The sequence below is a fragment of the Adiantum capillus-veneris genome, chromosome 13, assembly GCF_014529385.1.
Source record: "Adiantum capillus-veneris isolate H3 chromosome 13, ASM1452938v2, whole genome shotgun sequence".
Classification (NCBI taxonomy): Eukaryota; Viridiplantae; Streptophyta; class Polypodiopsida; order Polypodiales; family Pteridaceae; genus Adiantum; species Adiantum capillus-veneris.
In genome coordinates this window covers 77,408,891-77,428,238 of record NC_140943.1, presented here as the reverse complement: position 1 = coordinate 77,428,238, position 19,348 = coordinate 77,408,891, and positions in this window count along the sequence as shown.

The window sequence follows — 19,348 nt, the reverse complement described above, 5'->3', positions numbered from 1 at the left end:
CATAGGAAATCCTATGCCGCATGGAAGAGGTCGTCCAAGCTGAAGAAATTCAAAGAGGGAGGGAAGAGCATCTCTTTCCTTACCTATGATGGCACCTTCGGTGCTACAGACAAAGTTTTGGCCTTTATCCAGCAATTCGATGCGGCGTTTGGAGATGAGGGCTTCACGGAGTCCTCTAAGCTACGCCATGTAGCTATGCACTTTCAAAAGTCCGCCAGACAATGGTGGTCTAGCCTACGAGCCAACGGTGAAGCTCCGCGAACATGGAAGGCTTTAAGAGCTTCCATTATGAAGCAGTTTTTGGCCACCGATGCCAAAGACAAAGTACTCACCGAATGGCGAAGCTTAAAGCTCTCTCCCAATGAATCCATCCACAAATATGTAGACAAGTTTTGGGACCTACAACTCAAAGCCACTGTCTTCAAAAAGTTGGATTTTGGAGAGCAAAAGCAACAATTTTGTGCGGGCTTAACCGAAGAAATGGCGGAGTATGTCAACTCCCAAAGGCCACGTACCATATCGGCGGTAATACACCATACTATGGTGGCCTCGCGAATCAATTTCCAAATGGGGGGTAAAAGAAATAATAAGCCCCCGGAAAACAAAGAATACTGATGGGGTTTTATGCGCATTATATGCGGGGTTGGTAGGCCCGCCTGCATGAGATTGCTGTACCATAATGTTTAAATAAAGAGGTCTATTTCCTCTGTCGCATTCGCGAGCAGTGTAATTATTTTGTTCCAAGACCTGTTTCTTTGTAACATATCCCATCTTTTCTTGTTAAAGAACCTTTTCCTATGAAAGGTAAGTATACTTTTTGAGATTGTTTTCTCGACTGCATTTAACTGCGTAGTATGTATCCCTTAGATTGGCATGAGGATAATATGATATAGGGTGACTTCTTGTGTAAAAATTGATACTGGCTCTATGGTTTTCGGATGCTTGACTGGACGGCTGAATACGAATATGGAACTACTGTTCGGTTATTTTGGTTACTTCAAAAGGGCTCCTTGCCTTAATGATTGACTGATAATAGTTATATACACTATAAGATATTTTAAATTTCATATTCCATGATGAACATTTTAAGTCTATTTGACCTAAACAAATATAAACTAACTTATTTTAAACTAGAATAAAAGTTTTCTTCAGCTTCGGATGAGTTTCATTAAATCTTGAAGGATTTATTGATAGGGGACTATGACACTTGGATTAGAAGGGGTGGTGCCCTTCTAATCAGAATAACGCTTTTTGGTAACTTGGATTTAAGAAGAAGAGAAATAGAAGAACATTTTTTGTAATCATATATCACTAAAGCTTGTAAATTTAAAAAAAGTTTGTAAGATGGACATGGATAACAACTGATATGGTCCATTGATACCTGTAAAACACATCCAAGGCTAACTGAATTGTTGTCTTGTTTGGATGGATGCAGGTAAGGACTCTATTTTATCTTGGAAGGTTTTTTTATTTTGGCAAGCTACCCTACTCTGGATGAATCACTCACTAATGACTTGGGAAGTTCTTTTACTTTCTGCATACTGAAAGGGGATCTCTTTCCTACAAACATTGTACTTAAATGATTCTAATACTGAGTTGTTTTTGTACATATCTATTCCTTGTTCCATTGCCAGCAGTCTTTTGAATGTAAAAATTCAATTATGTCTTATTATCTAAGATTTAACAGCTACACACACACACACACTCTTGAGAGAGAGAGAGAGAGAGAGAGAGAGAGAGAGAGAGAGAGAGAGAGAGAGAGAGAGAGAGAGAGAGAGAGAGAGAGAGAGAGGCCTAAGTATATTTAAGTAGGATGTGTTTGTGTGTCATCCAAAAAAATAATCAAGGAAAAATCACCAAAATACTCCTCTAATTTGTGGAAATTCCCAAAATACCCTTGTATCTATTTCTATTGGATTGTTCAAGATTTTCTAATCTTTTCCTTTTTGACAATTGAGATCCGTTTTTGAGTGCTTAGCATGTGATTTGTCACAAAATACCTTGCAAAAGAAGGCAATTATGTTTATAAATAAGGAAGCAATCCATCTCCACCGCCTACAAAACCAACTCAAGTTCTAGTTTTAGCATCTTGTATGATAGATGATCAGTTTTCTTTTGAAAAGCTCCTAACATTTCTATGTTTGGAGAAATTTACTCTCACAACCATGGGTATTTTGGGAATTTTTTGAAATCTGAGGGGTATTTTGGGAATTTCCACAAATGAGAGGGTATTTTGGTAATCTTCCCAATAATTAATTGCCGCTTGAATAGGTTGCCAAGCTGGGAGGGAGAGCGCCTGTAGCCTACCACCAGGTTTGTGTGTGATGCATGCATAGTGCGTGTGTGTGTGTGTGTGTGTGTGTGTGAGAGAGAGAGAGAGAGAGAGAGAGAGAGAGAGAGAGAGAGAGAGAGAGAGAGAGAGAGAGAGAGAGAGAGAGAGAGAGAGAATGCTTGACAAAAGCAAACTTCGATGCTCTGCACATGCCTTTACTTGACAGAGACATCACCTATCCTAAAAGCTCGCATCGAGCTACTCGACAGTCTCCTACTCAAGCTCTGATTGCTGCTTCTCAACGACCTCTTTCAAGTTTGCCTTTATTTTCTTCGGTTAGGGAAAATCTATCTTTCTAGCCCTACCAGTGCTCGACGGCCGCCTAGTCTCTCTCTCTTTGGGCCAGGACGTCTCTCCTCTCTCTTAAATGCAATGTCCCCTTGTGGTGCCGGCACTGTAGAGAACACCACCGGACGAAGGTCCTTGCGACACGTGACCGAGGAGGGAGCCGGAATCCCTCCCCCCACTATATATGTATAGATACACTTTATTTTATAAACGGATCCCATCAGTTTGAATAATGACGAAGGAGAGGATAATATCAACCTCCAGTTTTGGGATGTGTGATTTCTTGGTGTATACATGTGTGCTTGCAAGCCCTCAAGCTCACTCCTCATCTCTTTAAAAATAAACCACTCTTTGGAAAATCAAAATTGTACCAGACATACTTCTCCCACCCGGCGTCTCTTTATTTATATTCGTTAGTTTCCTAGATTCCTCCTAGGAATTGTATGAATCACCCTTGCCAAGTGAAGGGCCTTCAACCTCCAAAAGGGTGATTCGATCTTGGGCATAGTAGAAGAAAGTCTTACCTTGACTATTCTACACCATATAAGCCCGCACATCGATCTTTTACAAATGTACATTTTGTTTTAGAAGAAAAGAATATTTTGTCACCGTCCATTTCTCATGGCCTCCTGCTTGCGTGAAATATCCCGCCCCCAGCGACTCCACAATGACACCCTCCCCGACTTCGCCTCCTGCTTGCACAACATCCCTCCCACCCTTGCCTTTGTCCCCCCCTCTTTTGCCTTTTGCTTGCACGGCCTTCGCCCAACATCAATGAAGATTTTGTCTTTTTCCCAAATTTTCCCAGTGGGTACCCCCTACTGATGACTTTTGTATTTGTAACTCATGTGCGCTTCATCTTTAAAAGATAATTGAAGGATTGTCTAAGCGACAATTGATGGGAGGCCCATTGAATGTAGGTAATGTTAAGCTAAGCTACTGTACTGGGCCATGTAGTATGTACAAGGAGAACTACTGCTTGATGAGATCAATGTATTGTGGGTTCTTTGAGTGAGTCTATTTGCTTGCACAATTTCTTTCTCATCAAAAGATACATCTTTACCCTCACTTTGGTTTACCTCTTAGAGGGCCCTTTAACTTCTCACCTCATACTCAAGAGATCAGTGCATAAATTTCACAGCAAATTCTTCCTATTGTTGAAAGGCCTAATATGCGTCCCGCTTGTGATAGTTGCTTTTGTGATCATGTGATTGATGGGCTTATTGACTTGTAAAAATCCATCTTCATCACAAGTTTGTCATTTATTAAGATCTTGGTTCTTGTCTTAAATCCTTCTTTCTCTGATTTCTCTGACAAATACAATTAAATTTGTTCTTAGCTTCCTATGTCTAGTATTTTGTAGAATCCCTTGAGAGGAATACAATTGTAGCTAGGTTAGTTACAAAGGATAACACTAATCTTGTTATTATGTAGCAAAACTGTCAAGTTACATTGCTTGGGTGATACAAACATTTAGTAAGATAGAGCTTGTCGTGGTAATTACATGGGCTAGTGGGGCCCATTTTGAGCACAAAAAGAGGAAAGTTCTCATCAAAAAGATGAGAAAAATGAGAAGTAAGGCATTCCTAGTCCGTCGAGTCAGTATCTTTAGTGAGATAGTCCTCCCATTGTACCAAAAATCTCCTAACCACTCTCTATGTAGCAGCTTTGGCTCCTTCATGTCTAAAATTTTCCCTAGGTCCTTGTACTCTTCCTTAGCCTCGAGAATGGGAGATTGCTGATTCCAATCACTAGCATTCAATGCAGCATAGACATTGGCTTGTTCATCGATCTCATACTTTACTAAGACAAAGTTTATTGTTGCTGATCTAGGTGGATTGACGGTTGGCATTTGAGAACGAAAATGAGTGGTAGGGGGGGTTCTTGCTTGGATTGGATTTCTTCCTCTTGCTCCAAGGTTTTTGAATCGTTCCCCTTGAAACCGTGGATTCTGAAGGTTAACAAGGAGGTTTGAATTACTAGGGTCATTTCCTTTAGGCCACTGGGCCTTCGTATGACCAAATTCTAGGCACTCATAGCACTGGATTTCCCTTCCACTCTGAGTGACTGGAAGAGCATTCACATGAACAAAGTATAATGTTGATTGGGGTTGAACAACAAGCTTTGGTATAAATAGTACTTTGGTTGATAGGGTTGACCGGGGTAGAAATGAAATTATCGTTTCCTTGGTTGTAGTGCCTCTCTGAAAATTTAGGCTCTTACGCTTTGACTTGGCTCAAATTAGAGCGTTTCCAAGTGAGGCAGGTCGAAGGGATTCTACTTCAGGAGCCAAATCTTCTCCAAGCCCAAGGATGAAGCAACTTAGCTTTTGTTCCTCTGTCATGAGAGGAGCATATAATAAAAGTCGGACAAATTCCTCATAGTAAGTTTCAACAGATCTATTCCCCAGCTTTCAAGAAAGAAACTCATTCATCTTAGTGGTGGAATAGTCTAGGGGAAGATATCTCTCCTTGAGACGATGCTTTAACTCCTCCCAGCTTTGAGTCACCTCTACTACTTGGCGAGATTGGCAGTTGAGCTTCCACCATGTTTTTGTTGGTCATTCTAACTTAGCTCTCCCCATTATTCCCTAGCAATTGTATTGTAGCTGGCAGGAGAAAAGTAGTCATCCATCTGAATTATCCATTCTTCTAGTAGGGTAGGAACATCATTACCCGTGCTTTAAAATGAACGTGGTTGCACAGATTTGAGCAAGGCCTTTAGATCCTTGTCATGTCCAAAATCTTCTACGAGTATTGTAGCAAGCGACACCTGATTTGGTACAAGGACCACTTGAGGTGCTGGTGGTGCTTCTGTATCAGAAAGAACCAAATTTGAAGTGTTAGCTACAAGCGACTCCCAAGCAGCTCTATCTCTTGGGAGTTTATGTGGCATATTTTATGGCTGTGGCAAACAAAACTACTTTCTCTTAGTGATAGGTTCACAAATACTCAAGGGTAGATTTATAAAAACTCAAACATTTCAAAAGGTGGATTCTCTTTATCTCATCCAAAATTTACATTTGGGAAATAGTTAAGGATCAATAGATACACCTCTTTAGCATTCTGTAAATGCTAAGTTCACCCATTTCATGCTTTTGAGAGGAGTGCCCTTACATCTCTAGGGTTCTCATAGTAATCCAAAATATAATATTATAGACTAGGATTAACAAAATGACTTGTGAGTCAAAATACAATACCAATTTGTTTCAACAATAGTACTTGGGACCTACTCCCAATTTTTCTATCACCATTTCTAAACAAAGTTTATCCAAAATTTATAGTCATTGGACCCAAGGCAATATTCAAGCTATATTGTACCGGGTCTCCTATCTTTGTAGATTTCCAATTCTCTCTTTGGTAGGAAAGATGAGGTACACAAGTTCTTTATCATGTCCTCTTTTTTCTTTTCATTCTTTTCTACAGTTTCTATCTCCATTTATCCTTAGACAAAGTGGAAAAATTTCTCTTCTTAATATTCCCATGTCATTTTTGTCAATACCTCACTCTCTTCCTACAAAAGTTCATATTGAAAATCTTTGTTTAGACAATGATAGAAACTAAGCTTCGATACCACTTATAAGGACCATGCCAGGGATCACCGGCTGTACCATTTCCAAATGGATACACCGTGATCTCCGAAATCCCTCTCGCTTGAGACCGACACTAAGACAAGACTGATCCTGCTCTTTGATGCCAACTCAAGGGGGTGATAACATTCACTTTCTCTCATATGGATCCCTTAGGCCCGAAGAACCATTGCTTACTGGTCCAAATTTTCAATCAAAGTCATTCGAACTCCACCTTCCAGGGTCAACTAGTGGGAGTTCTCTAGTTCACCCTTGGTTCAAGGTCACTGACCCTTTTTTCTTGGTTATGGCTGACTACACAACCATTAGAGTGTTCCGCTAAGGTGAGTGTATTTAATAGCTATTGAAAACCCTCGTTCCCAAGTTTGATCCCCACTCCGTAGATCGTGATCCCTTTCCCCAGTTTTGACTTAACTTAATGGACAACTTAAAATTGCGTTCAACTTTTTGGCCAACAAATTAACCCTCCAGATCCACCCACCCACCAAACCGTTTGACAAATGCACCTTCCCAAGGTAGTACTATGATACTAGAAAAAAATATTCCAAAATATGTCGAACCAAGAATACATTTCAAGCAGCATGCAAACTGTTGCATACCTTGTAAGTGTGAATTTATCAGGTCGTTCCCACCTTTTTCCTTTTTAGAACATTTTACTTCCTTTTTTCTTTAGTATTAGTAAAATTCTCTAGTTATCTTTCAAGCAATCACATATACTCCTTCATGCATATCCCTATCCTCGTCCTAGGATTCGGGTATCCTATCTCCTTCGCCAAGTGTGGAGGTGGCACATGGATACAATTCTCAATTCTTATTTTTCTTTATCTTATATGGAAAAGGCTTACAAAAAAATATTATATTCTAGATTCTTGTTTTAAAATCAATAATCCAAGAAGCAGAGAAAAGGTCCCGCTGTTGAGGACAATTACGGAATAGCCCATTTAGGTTCCTAGCCTTTCCAAGGTTCCTTTTTACCAAAACTATTAATAGAGTTTCTTAATCAAATTCACATCCTCCTCCCTTATCCTAATCCTTTCATGGATCCATTTTTCCTTCCTCCATTTTCCCGTCGGTATCAAGCCTACCCAGACTAGGAAAATTTCCAAACGCATCCATGGGTCTCTATCACCTGATCAGGACTCACTCCCATTCAATCCCATTTCTAGGGCAATGAATGAACCCGAGCGTAAAACATTGACCAACAATTATCAGTCCTAGCCAAAAAAGACCATCACGCATTGCATCCCACAGGTAAACACTTGCGTCGTCCTTTTCCAAACATGTAAGACAAAGTTCACACTTAAATCTCCTATGTTATGCTAGGGCTATCCACATCAAATCTTTTCGGTAAACTTTTTTGTCCTAGTTTAAATTTAGATTAAGCTTCTTGATATATAATGCCTTTGTTCATAATTCATTCTAATCTTTACTCAAACAAGATTTTAAGAACTACAACAAGTCTCTCGGGAGTTTAAGATTTTGTCTCGACGTAAGTTTCAAGTTAACCCCGACTTTGACGAATCCCATTTTGGTCCCCTTGCATTATTTGACATCCATGGGGCATCTCCATGGAAGCGATGGGAGTTTTATGTTCAAGCAACACGGTCACGATATCCGTGAAGCAATCCCCTTAATGCCCCCTTCGAATTTGCAAAACCAACTTGAAAGAACTTGAAATGAACAATGCATATGCTTTCTTCAATGAGTTTTTATTTGGTATGATCTATGTGTGGTAAACACAAAACTTTGGAATGCACCAACTTGCAATTTTGAGACAAATAATCAAGAAACTTCCTTTAAGTGCTTATGTAAGAGTGAAACCCTTCCATGTATGGTAATGTAAGAGTGAAAAAATTGAGAAGTTCCTAAGCGTGGACATGCTAGTGTAGTGAAAAATTCTCATGTAATATGTGTATGAATGATTAATAAATTCTTCTTTAAGAAGGGATTTAGGCATACCTTTGCTACCGTGGAGAGGATTAATTATGTAGCTAGAAGAGGCTTATGCTTTTTGCGACTTTCCAATTGATAAGAGAGGGGGATATCTTAATTGGAAGGGAACTTACACTTCCAAGGAAAAACTCCTTTGATTAAGATCGAACTATCCTTCAAAAATTGACTTTCTTTGAGAGAATTAATATTAACTTTATTGGTATCACTCCCGGGGCGTCCACTAGGAAATATGTTAGATAGCACGTGTGAACAAAATAAGGGATTTATAATTAGGTACATTTACAAAAAAACATACTTACATAAAGGTTTTTTTAATTGAGAAAGTGAAAACTTTCATACACAGGGCTAGTTTTTTACAAAAATGCATACAGAAGGGGTACATATAATGATTGAAAATATACAAATAAGGGAGTTATTTAAATACCTCTTGTTTGTACGTGCTATTTGTAATTTTTACATAGTGGACTCCCTGGGATATCACTAGAAAAATCTTACACACATGCTCTTTTTCTCTTGAAAGAAGAAAAATCCTATTTCTTAAATTTAAAGAAAAACATGGGAACCTTTCATAAGATCATTCTTTTTTTAGAGTAAATTATAATGCCACTTTGAATAGAGTGGTTAATTCCAAAAATTTTCAATACTTAATTGCCCGTGATTATGTGGCAATTATCTCGTGCATCTTAAAAATAGAAAAAGGTGGAGAGGTTTAAGGATACGCATAGATATTAATCATCATCCCACATGCATGCTATTTTAGTATGATCTCCAGTCACCTATGGTTAAAAAGAGTGCTTTCTACTTTCTCTATGTCACATTAGTCTGGTAATCTAGAGAACGGAACTTGAAATAACATCGGGGTTAGTTGTTAGCAACATGGTTAGTTATGATTAGTAATAATGAACCATAACTAGAGGGAAACAACAAAATTAATAAGTAGTTAGTTCTTCTTCCCAAGCAAAAGGTTTGCTTATGGAAAAATGAGAGCTTGAGCATAAATTTATGGAAGCATGAAAGTAAATCACTTTCAAGCAAGTGCAAGAGCATAAAAAGAACAAGAAAACATTACTAATGTGTGTATGGCCTAGTCTTCTCCATCCTTTGGATGTAGTCGGATCTTCACTTTGCTTGAAGAACCCCAATTTGGCTACTTGGAATAAGAGAATGGTAAGAGGCAAAAGGAATTCAAGCTATGGAAAGCTTGAGAATTAGGAGAGAGGATAGAGAGAGTGTAGTGTGAAGAAGAAGATCAAGTTTCGACAAGCTTGATTAGGGTTTTGGCCATGGATTCTCTTGGAGAGATGTGTGTGTGTGTGTGTGTAGGAGGTGTGTGCATTAGAAAAATTTTGAACTCATTTTTGGGCCTTTTAAGAGTGCCACATCATCAAAGTTGTACAAAAGAAAGCAACCCGGTAGACCCCTCTAAATATTGCTTAGAACCCCATGATATGACCTATCATTGGAAAGTTCTTGAAAAATGGATGCTAAAGAGCCAAGGTCCGAAAAGTTTGTATGACTTCTATGAAAGTTATGCCATTTTTTTTCAATCAGCCAAGTTTTGTTACCGTTACGGTAATCTAAAATCACCTTTTTCTAGATCTACATGAAGGCAATGTCCGATACATGCATGCTATATATCAATAGATAGCATTTGAAGAGTAGATTATAAATATCCAACCTCCGAAAAGTTTGGATCTTATTTGCAAAAAATTTACCGATCCCCACTTTTTGAAAGCTATGCCATATCAACAAATCTTACAAGGCCCATTTTTGAGTCCAAACTTTTCCTAATGGTGAATCAGGTTTGGCTATGGCTTTCTCAAGTTTACTCTCAAGTTTGCACCTTGAGAAAAATGAAGGAGAGAAGTGAAAAATGAAAAGAGAAGCCCTCTTTTTATGTACATTTTTGATAAGTGTTTTCACTTATCTTGATAGCTTAGCTTCTTTATCTTGATAACTTATCTTACGTATCAAAACTTTCTTAACAAGTTACTTACTCACCTTACCCTTATCTTCTCTTTTCTTCTTTTTCTTTTTTCTTATCTTATCTTTTCCTATATGCTAATTTTCTCAAAATGAAAAGCTAATTTCCTATGCACTGGTTATGTCCATGTTAGTGCTTAAATTGAGCCCGAATTTTCTCGAATATTTTTTCTTTCTATTATTTTCTTTTTCTTTTTCATCTATCAAGTCGGTGGCTTAGATGTGTTGGCCTTGCGTAAGGGCCAGGAGAAGGCCCTTACATGTATGGTCTTCAAGTCTACTATAGGCTCAAATCTACTACTCGGAGTACAAAAATAGGGACGTCCACATATCAACATATGTGTAGCTCCATCATAAACAATGTCGGGGGATATTGAGTTCAAAAGCCAAGCCGAGAAGGCATGGGGTCTATGGCTGTAAGGAAAAGGTGAGAGAGAAGATCAACAGACACTGAAAGCTCCTCAATTATCGTAATCAACATTAATTTGAGTACTGTCTTAAGTACAACTTAATCATTAGCCAAGGTGGCTGTTAACATCACCATCATTTGAAAAAACTAAAAAGGAAGAGTTTAGGAACCCTATACAAGATTAAACAGGCCGTTAACGGCTCCAAGACTTATCAAAATGATTAACAACTTAAATAGATGACGGTGATGGAAATCTCCTCATTGTCGCTCTTTTCTTGCTTTAATTGCCCTTAACCTTTCCAAATCTCTTCCATTCTTTGCTAACAAGAACTTTCAAAGCTCTTCTCTTAGTCTTGTCCTTGCCCTTGATGATGATAAAGATGGTGGCGAAGCTGTCTCTGTCACACTCCACCACCCCGTTAGCTTCAAGCCCTCTTATGTTGCCCTTGAAATTTACCTTGAAATTCAGAGAGAGAGAGAGAGAGAGAGAGAGAGAGAGAGAGAGAGAGAGAGAGAGAGAGAGAGAGAGAGAGAGAGAGAGAGAGAGAGAGATATTTCCTCAAGCTCTTCTCCCTCCTCCATCTCTCCTTGATTTCACCCTCGTTACATCTTCGCCTTGAACTTCCTCTTTGCATTTTTCCGTACAACCCTATGGTATCTCTTTCCCTCACACGTTCTCCTCTTCTTCTCTTCTTCATGCAAATCTCCCCTTCTTCCTTTTAGCGGTGGCACACCGTCGTTGACGTGGCATGGGAACCCATTTGACGACGTGGCAAGCAGGTTTGACGAGCTCCATCAAATCATGCGTGGCTTGGACCAAATAGAGGCACCATGGAGAGCTCGCCATTTTTTGCTTCTTGCTTGTGCTCATCCGAGAAGCACAATGGCCTCTACATCTTCATCTTTCCCTTGCACAATCCCTTCTTCCTGCCTACATGCCTAACCTCCCTCTTTTCTTTTTCCTTTTATACACTTAAACACCTTTGGGGCGGCCACTTCCAATAGGCAAGCATGGCCATTATTTTTATGGGCGGCCACCCCTTTGGGCTCGTAGAGGCACCGTAATGAGCATATACGTCGGCTAGAGCATTGTCTTGCACAAACCTCATTTCTAGCAGCCCCTACTAACAATATCATCATGAGTTTTGTTTCCCATATCAATGTCTTGAATAGTGCCACATGCCCTCAAGATGCAAGTATAGGTGATTGCATTTTGAGAGAGGCCCTTGATTCGCATCCTCTTAAGCCACAGACATGTTGGGCAATTCCTCATATCAACAATCTCCAATAAATGACATTTAAACCAAAAGCTCATTAACTTTATGTGCTCTCATAAGGGCACCACATTTGACATACATGACAACCGAAGAATTTCTAAGAAAATCAAATCTTGCTGCTTCTTTCCACTGCCATATTGGGCATTGCCATATCACTACATTATGCATATATCTTGAGCACGATACCCGCATACCCAATTATCAGTGCACTGCAAGAGATGACATTTTGGGCAAGATGCTCCTTGAGCATTTATTGATCTATTAAGTGCACCATACTCCAGTATCTGATTGAAGCCCAAAAACTCCCAGATGCACACTGACCAAGGTGATCAAAGTGATACGGAATTGGCCCCTGGTGAAACTTTAATGGGAAAAATATTTGCAATCAAAGCTCCGATTGTCTATCTAAAAACATCAACACGCTCCACAAGATGAGCACTTCAAGCCCATGCATTCACTCCAGCCTTGAACCTTCATCTACAATTGTCCAATCGGGTACAAATCTGCAATCTACTCAACCTTCAAACTGCCATAACTTATACACAGTAGCTTCAATTGAGGAGTCGTAAAGACAGGAGCAGTTTTATTCCATAACCTTCCATTTGTGCGCACTTCAAACATACTTTCTCTTAGCATTAACAAGACAATTTTTGGCCCTTTAAAGCTACATCTGGCATACATTTAGCATAAAATTAGTTTGTTATCAAGCCCTGATCACTCATCAATAATCATGTAGATTTCAAATAGACTTTATTTGCATGTTTCTGGTCTTTTTCCCATCATGGAAGTGGAACTGCAAGACATCCACCCCCTCTGAACCTGCACATCATGAAATGAAATGAAAGGATTATGAAAAAAAAAGTGAATGCCAAAGGTTTAAAAGGAAAGAAAAACAAACCTGCTGCACAGTGGCATGCAAGGGGACTCGGCAAGGAAGAAGAAAGGAGAGAGATTGGGCCCAGTCCTGGAGGCGCTAGCGTGCATGCACATGGGGGGTTGTGAATGTGTGTTTGTGTGTGTGTGCACGCGTTATGTGAGCGAACTCGTGGGTAGGGGAGCTGTGAATGTGATCTATGTGTGTGTGTGTAGTGTGTGTGCACGGGTGTGTGGGTGAGAGTTTGGTGTGTAAGTGTGTGTGCTTGTTTCTAATGGTTTTTTTTGTTTCTTTCTTTTTGTTCCTTTTTTGTGTTCCATTTTTTTTTGCGTTTTTTTTCTTTTGTATATATTGTTTTTAATTTTTGGATTTGAAAATGCTTTTTGGGGGCTTTTTTATTGACTTTTTAACAAAAGAAAATAAAAAAAAATCAAAAGAAAAAAGGTCAAATTAAATTTAAAGTGAAAAAATAACAAAAATAGGTGGAAAAATAAAAAAAAAGGTAAAAAATGCACAATAAAATGGGAAAAGAGAGAGGGAGTGGTGGAGTGTTGTGGGGGGTGGGTGTGTGTGTTTTCAAAATTTTTTAAGAAAATAGAAAATAGTGCAAAAAAGTAATTTTAAGCAATAAATTGACAAAAGAAAGATAAAAGAATAGCCAAACCATTACCAAAACATTTTTGAAAATTATGCAGCACAATCAACTCAATTTTTAATGTAATCACATCATCCAACCAATCAATAATCAACTGCTTATCAAAATTGACTCGTTTTGGACCCTTTTTTCATTCAATTTTGACCCAAAAATTAGTGTAATTATAATGATGTAATTAGAAAAAATTCTGCACATTGAGCAAATACACCATCAAATCAGCCTTTGAATCATTCAATTTTTCACATCAATTCAACCTTCCAAATCAAATTTCTAGTGTGTAAATATACTCAATTAACACCATCACTTAACAAGCTTTTACACACAATTTCTAGCACAAGTTTGACAGCTTTTTGGTGCAAGTTGAATGATTAAAACCATTTATCATAATCATTTAGAAAATCATAAACATCTGATCACTTCAAATCAATCAATTTTCATCAACATTGCCACACAATTGCACTCAATTTTGTGCACTTTGCCTACACATAGGCGCATCCCTATACACAAAAAATTGAACCAATTTTTTTGTGTCTTATTTTCAATTAAAATCTGCACCTAAATAAAAAATTAAGCAGGTTAAAACACTCACATTTTTGTCAAGTATCATGTCAAATTTCCACTCCAAGTGACGATTCCATCGTGTGTGTGTGTGTGTGTGTGTGTGTGCATGTGCTCCCAAAATCGCTTTCACCTACACACACACACACACACACACACACACACACACACACCATTTCAACAAAATTAAATGTATAATATCAGTGAGCACACATTCAATGAAAGAATTATCAATGTGTAACATTAAATGCACATGCAATTAGTGAGTAATTGGAGGGGATAATTAGCAAAAACTCCCTTAATGACACACTGAAAATCACTCAATCTTCATGAAATTTTGGCAATTTTGTTTCATAGGAGTTATTACCAAGCCTCTAATTAGGCGCACACACATGTAGAACACTCCAATTGTTAGCGGGTTAGTGTGAAATTAGTGTGTACAAAGAGGAAAAAAATGCAAAATTAATGTGTGAAATTAGCGAATTAGTGTGTACAAAGACGAGAAATAGAAAATTAGTTTGCAAGATATCCAAAACAAACCATATCGCCATTCGTACAACCAACACCAAATCCTAATGGAAGTTAGAACACAAACCATCACACGGGTGATCCTCTAACTTAGGCGCTCGATCCTCGGCAATGGCACCAATTGTTGGCGGTCGTAGCATAACGCACAACTCACCAACATAATGTCAATCTGGTGGATTGGAGCATGGAGGTGTGGATTCACCTGGTGTAATAAAATGAGCACTCAAGGGAGAGGGGGAAAGTAAGAGAGGCAAAGAGGGAAAGCCGAAAGAGCCATATCTACACAGGCACACTCTATATACACTCTAACTCTCTAATCATGTAGACAATGACACTACTCTCACTCTAATCACAAGCATACACACTCTTATCACACATTGAGCATGCAAATGGAAGTCTAATTGGAGTAATGTATGAAATCCACATACAAACACAATCCAATCTAGCACACATGTGAAACAAGAATGCTCAAACAAGAGGGAACCTAGAGAGAGAAGAGAAGATTAGCACTAATCATGCATCATTAACACACATGATCTAGTTGGAAGACAAGAGCATGTAGAGAGAACTTAGCTTGAATTGCATTCAATGATGGCTACAAGTGTGTGTTGAAGCTCCAAGCTCCATAGCCACTCCTCTTCTCCTTCTCCACACTCACCTCTCACTCTCACATGAATGAGCTCTCCCATGAATACACTTTCACATGTTGTGAATTGACTATACAAAGGGATTTTTTAAAAATTGGACGGCCGGTCAAAAGATGCATAAACATGCTACAGGTATCTAGGCTCATCTAATCATCATGTATACAACTTGGAACTCACTATGGAGGCCTCCCTATTGCTTGTCCACTTGCATCGGTGAGCATAGTGAATGTATTTGAGAAGTCTAAAAGCTGTAGTATTGGAGCATTCACCAAATCTTCTTTAAGTTTCTCAAAACTAGTTTGAGCATGCTCATCCCAATTAAACACTTTAGCCTCCTTAAGTGTATTAGTCAATGGTTTGGAATACAAAGACGATTACTAAAGTAAAGGTCATCTCCTTTAATGTGGAAGCCTTTGATTTTCCTCTCTTGCTTCTTTGTGCAATTATTTAAGTTCATCAAGTACTAGATTTTTATGTAATACGGGTCCTAAGGCATACCTTCTTAAATAAGGTCAATTAAATAAGTAATGGAGGCCGTGAGACCGCTACAATACTGTTTCCGCTTAAGGCATCGGCCACATGATTCTCCTTTCCAGGTTTATATTTGATTCCAAAATCATATTTGCATAACAACTTCATCCATCTTCTTTGCCATATATTAAGGTCAAGTTGGGTGTAGATCCACCTCAGGCTTTTATGGTTGGTATGTAATTCAAATCTCCTTCTAAGAAGATAATGTTGCCATACTTTAAGAGCATGCACAACAGCCACTAATTCCAAGTCATGTGTAAGATAATTTAACTCATGTATACGTAACTTACGAGAATTATAAGCTACTGGTTTCCTTCTTGAGACAGAATGCCACCAATTGCTTGTCCACTTGCATCAGTGAGCACACTGAATGTCTTTGAGAAGTGTGGAAGCTGTAGTATTGGAGCATTTACTAAATCATCTTTGAGTTTCTCAAAACTAGCTTGAGCACGTTCATTCCAAGTAAACACTTTAGCCTTCTTAAGTGTATTAGTCAAGGGAGATGTAATATTAGTGTAGCCTTGAATAAATGTATGATACCATCTTGTTAAACTAAGAAAGTCACGTACTTCTTGTACTGATTTCGCTGTAGGCCAAGCTATAACTGTTTTGATCTTACTTGGATCAGTAGAAACACCATCCTTGGATACAATAAACCCCAAATATTCCACCTTGTCAGTGAAGAAGGTGCATTTGCTACGTTTAGCATAAAGCTGATTTTGACGGAGAAGTTCAAGTACTCGCCACACATGTTGTTCATGTTCTTCTTTGTTTCTTAAGTAAAACAAGATATCATCAAAGAAGACAAGAAAAAAATAATCAAGATGCTCTTGAAACACATCAATCATGAGATGATTAAAAGTCACAGGAGCATTGGTAAGCCTAAAAGGCATAATTGTAAATTCATAATGTCCAAAATAAGTATTAAATCCTTTCTTTGGTATGTCCTCCTCCTTGATCTGGATTTGGTAATACCCTGATTTAAGATCAATTTTTGTGAAGATAGAAGCTCTATGTAATGGTCAAAGCAACACATCAATCCTTGGTATTGCATACTTATTCTTGACCATTACAGGACCGTTACCTGGTTCAATCCACGATAATCAATACAAAGACGAGTCTTACCACGCACCGAGCGAGTTTTTTTGAGCAAAGACAAACCCGAGCAAGTGTTTGTACGCAATATAGTAAATTTTATCATCAACAAAAGGTGGTGCTAGAGCCTTCTTCAAATCTGGAACGATAGTTTCAACAAGAGGCAAGGTCGCTGTGCAGTGACTTTGCATACTAATTTGTTTGCAGCAAATTTAGTCTGTTTTGAGCTTGCGTCTGCTCGAGATAAGGTGGTATCCATCAGAAAGAACAATGCTAAGTGAGAGAAGATGCTTAGATTTCTCTCTCCTTCTCTCTCTCTCTCTCTCTCTCTCTCTCTCTCTCTCTCTCTCTCTCTCTCTCTCTCTCTCTCTCTCTCTCTCTGTCTCTAAAATGAGAAACAATATCACTATCATTGGCAAAAACTTCATTAAAAACCAGGCTTTAAGTGTATTTTTAAGGGCCAAAATTGAAAATTCCAGGCTAGTTTTGAGGGTGGCATGGCTAAATTTGGAGGATTTTAGTGTAAAACTCGGTAAAAATCCAATTTTTTTTTGTTAAGATATTCAATGTTCTTTTTCCCATTGGTTCCTACAAAAGGATTTGGTAAACACTTCCTCGCAATATCCTCTCACTCTCTCTCTTTTTTAGTCAAGAGGATAGAGGATCCTTAGAACACCAGTACTTTTCAAGTCATAACCAAAACTCCTATTAACTATTTCAGTTTTGGTCTGGAAAGTGGATATTTACAGCATGACTCCATCAATGTTGATGACTAGCTTGTTGTACAGATATGACACATAAAAAATAAGCTAAACTATAAACTATCAGATAATGGCTCGACCTAAAACACCAATCAAAAGGCAGCATGGGCATGTTTTTTCCCCCAATGCCTAGTGAAAATTGGCTTAGACAAAGCAAAAAGCCCCATCAAACCACACTTTTAGCATGGTTAATAATCGAGCCACTTGCAAGATAGTGAGACAAGCCTTATAATTCTCCATTGCATGTACATCATTCCTCACAATTGCATTGGTATGATCAACAAGTTTTTGGAGGCACATTTGCTTCATAGAGCCAGATACATCTATGGCAGTGAGTTTGCCCTACTGCCTAACATCTTTAACAAGCCAATTATCCAAGGCATCAGATGAGATAGCATACAACAAAGGAGAAAGTGTGCATCCTTGTCTTATGGATTTATGCAATGGAATAACATTATGCAATGGAATAACATCTGTAAGAGTACCATTAACTAAAATTCTAGCTGATGCATTCCCAAAAAAATGTGAAAAAGAATCTCTCCAAACCCATATCATATAGACTTTGAAGTATGAACTCCCATTCAATTCTATCATAGGCCTTATCATACGCTCTGTGGCCAATTGTTTGCGAGAAGATCTTTTAGAAGAGAGGTTTTTGCAATTTTGTAGTGCACTGATCAACATCATATCTAATAAGCAACGAATTATTATGCTCTTCGAATGTTGTACGCTAGTGCTAGTACTACTACTTGTACTCAGCTGAAATATTGGCGGCTGCAGGAATCATATCATAGTAGTGCAAGCTACTGCTCATGCCTCCTGCTTCTTCCCAATATTGGATGGCCAATTAGATCTCGCTTCCTAATTGCACCTCCATGATTTACTACTTGACTTCCGCTGCAATGCTGCTACATCTCCTTGGAGCTATGTCACATTAACCAACTCTTGTAGACACCATATTCTACGTTGAATTGGTCATGAGAGATTTTTTTGTTTGTGTGCAGATCGTTTTGAAATGCTTGCCTCATCAAATTTTCAAATAGGTTATCAACAGAGTTGGACGAGGAGTGTGACTGAAGCCAAAGTCTCATCAGACCATGACTTGCACTAGTGTCAATATTCTGCACTTAAGTCACTGGCTTAATTACTTGAGGATAACCATCATAAGCTTCGGTGTGATTGATGCTAACCTCTACCGCTGCAATGCTGCTGCATTTCCTTGGAGCTACACGTTAACCAACTACTGTGGACATCCTATTCTGCGTTGAAGCCAACGGCTCAACAGACCATGACTTGCACTAGTGGAAATATTCCCCAATGCCTTTCCCTCGACATTGAGCTGTCTGCCACTAATCCCCTCACACACTCTGCTAAAAGCGCAAGCAGCTAGTTGCACTAAAGTCACTGGCTTAATTACTTGAGGATAACCATCATAAGATTCGGTGTGATCGATCCTAAGCTCTACCACTACATTGCTACTGAATTTCCTTAGAGCTACACATTAACCAACTACCCTGGACATTATATTCTTCGTTGAAGCCAACGACTCAACAGACCATGAGTTGCACTAGTGGAAAAATTCCCCAATACCTTTCCCACGTTATTGAGTTGTTTGCCACTAATCCCCTCACACACTCTGCTAAAAGCGCAAGCACTAAAGTCGCTAGCTTAATTACTTGAAAATTATAATCATCATATTAAGCTTTTCTACCCTCATGTCCGCTAATTTGACGTTTACTCGTTCTATTTCTTTGCCCTTTGTCGTCTGCATTGCCAATAGCCTAATAGCATCAACAAAAAAACCCTCACTTCTCTTTTTTCTTTTTTTGTGAAGAAGAGACATCATGACTTAGCCTCAAAATATAATT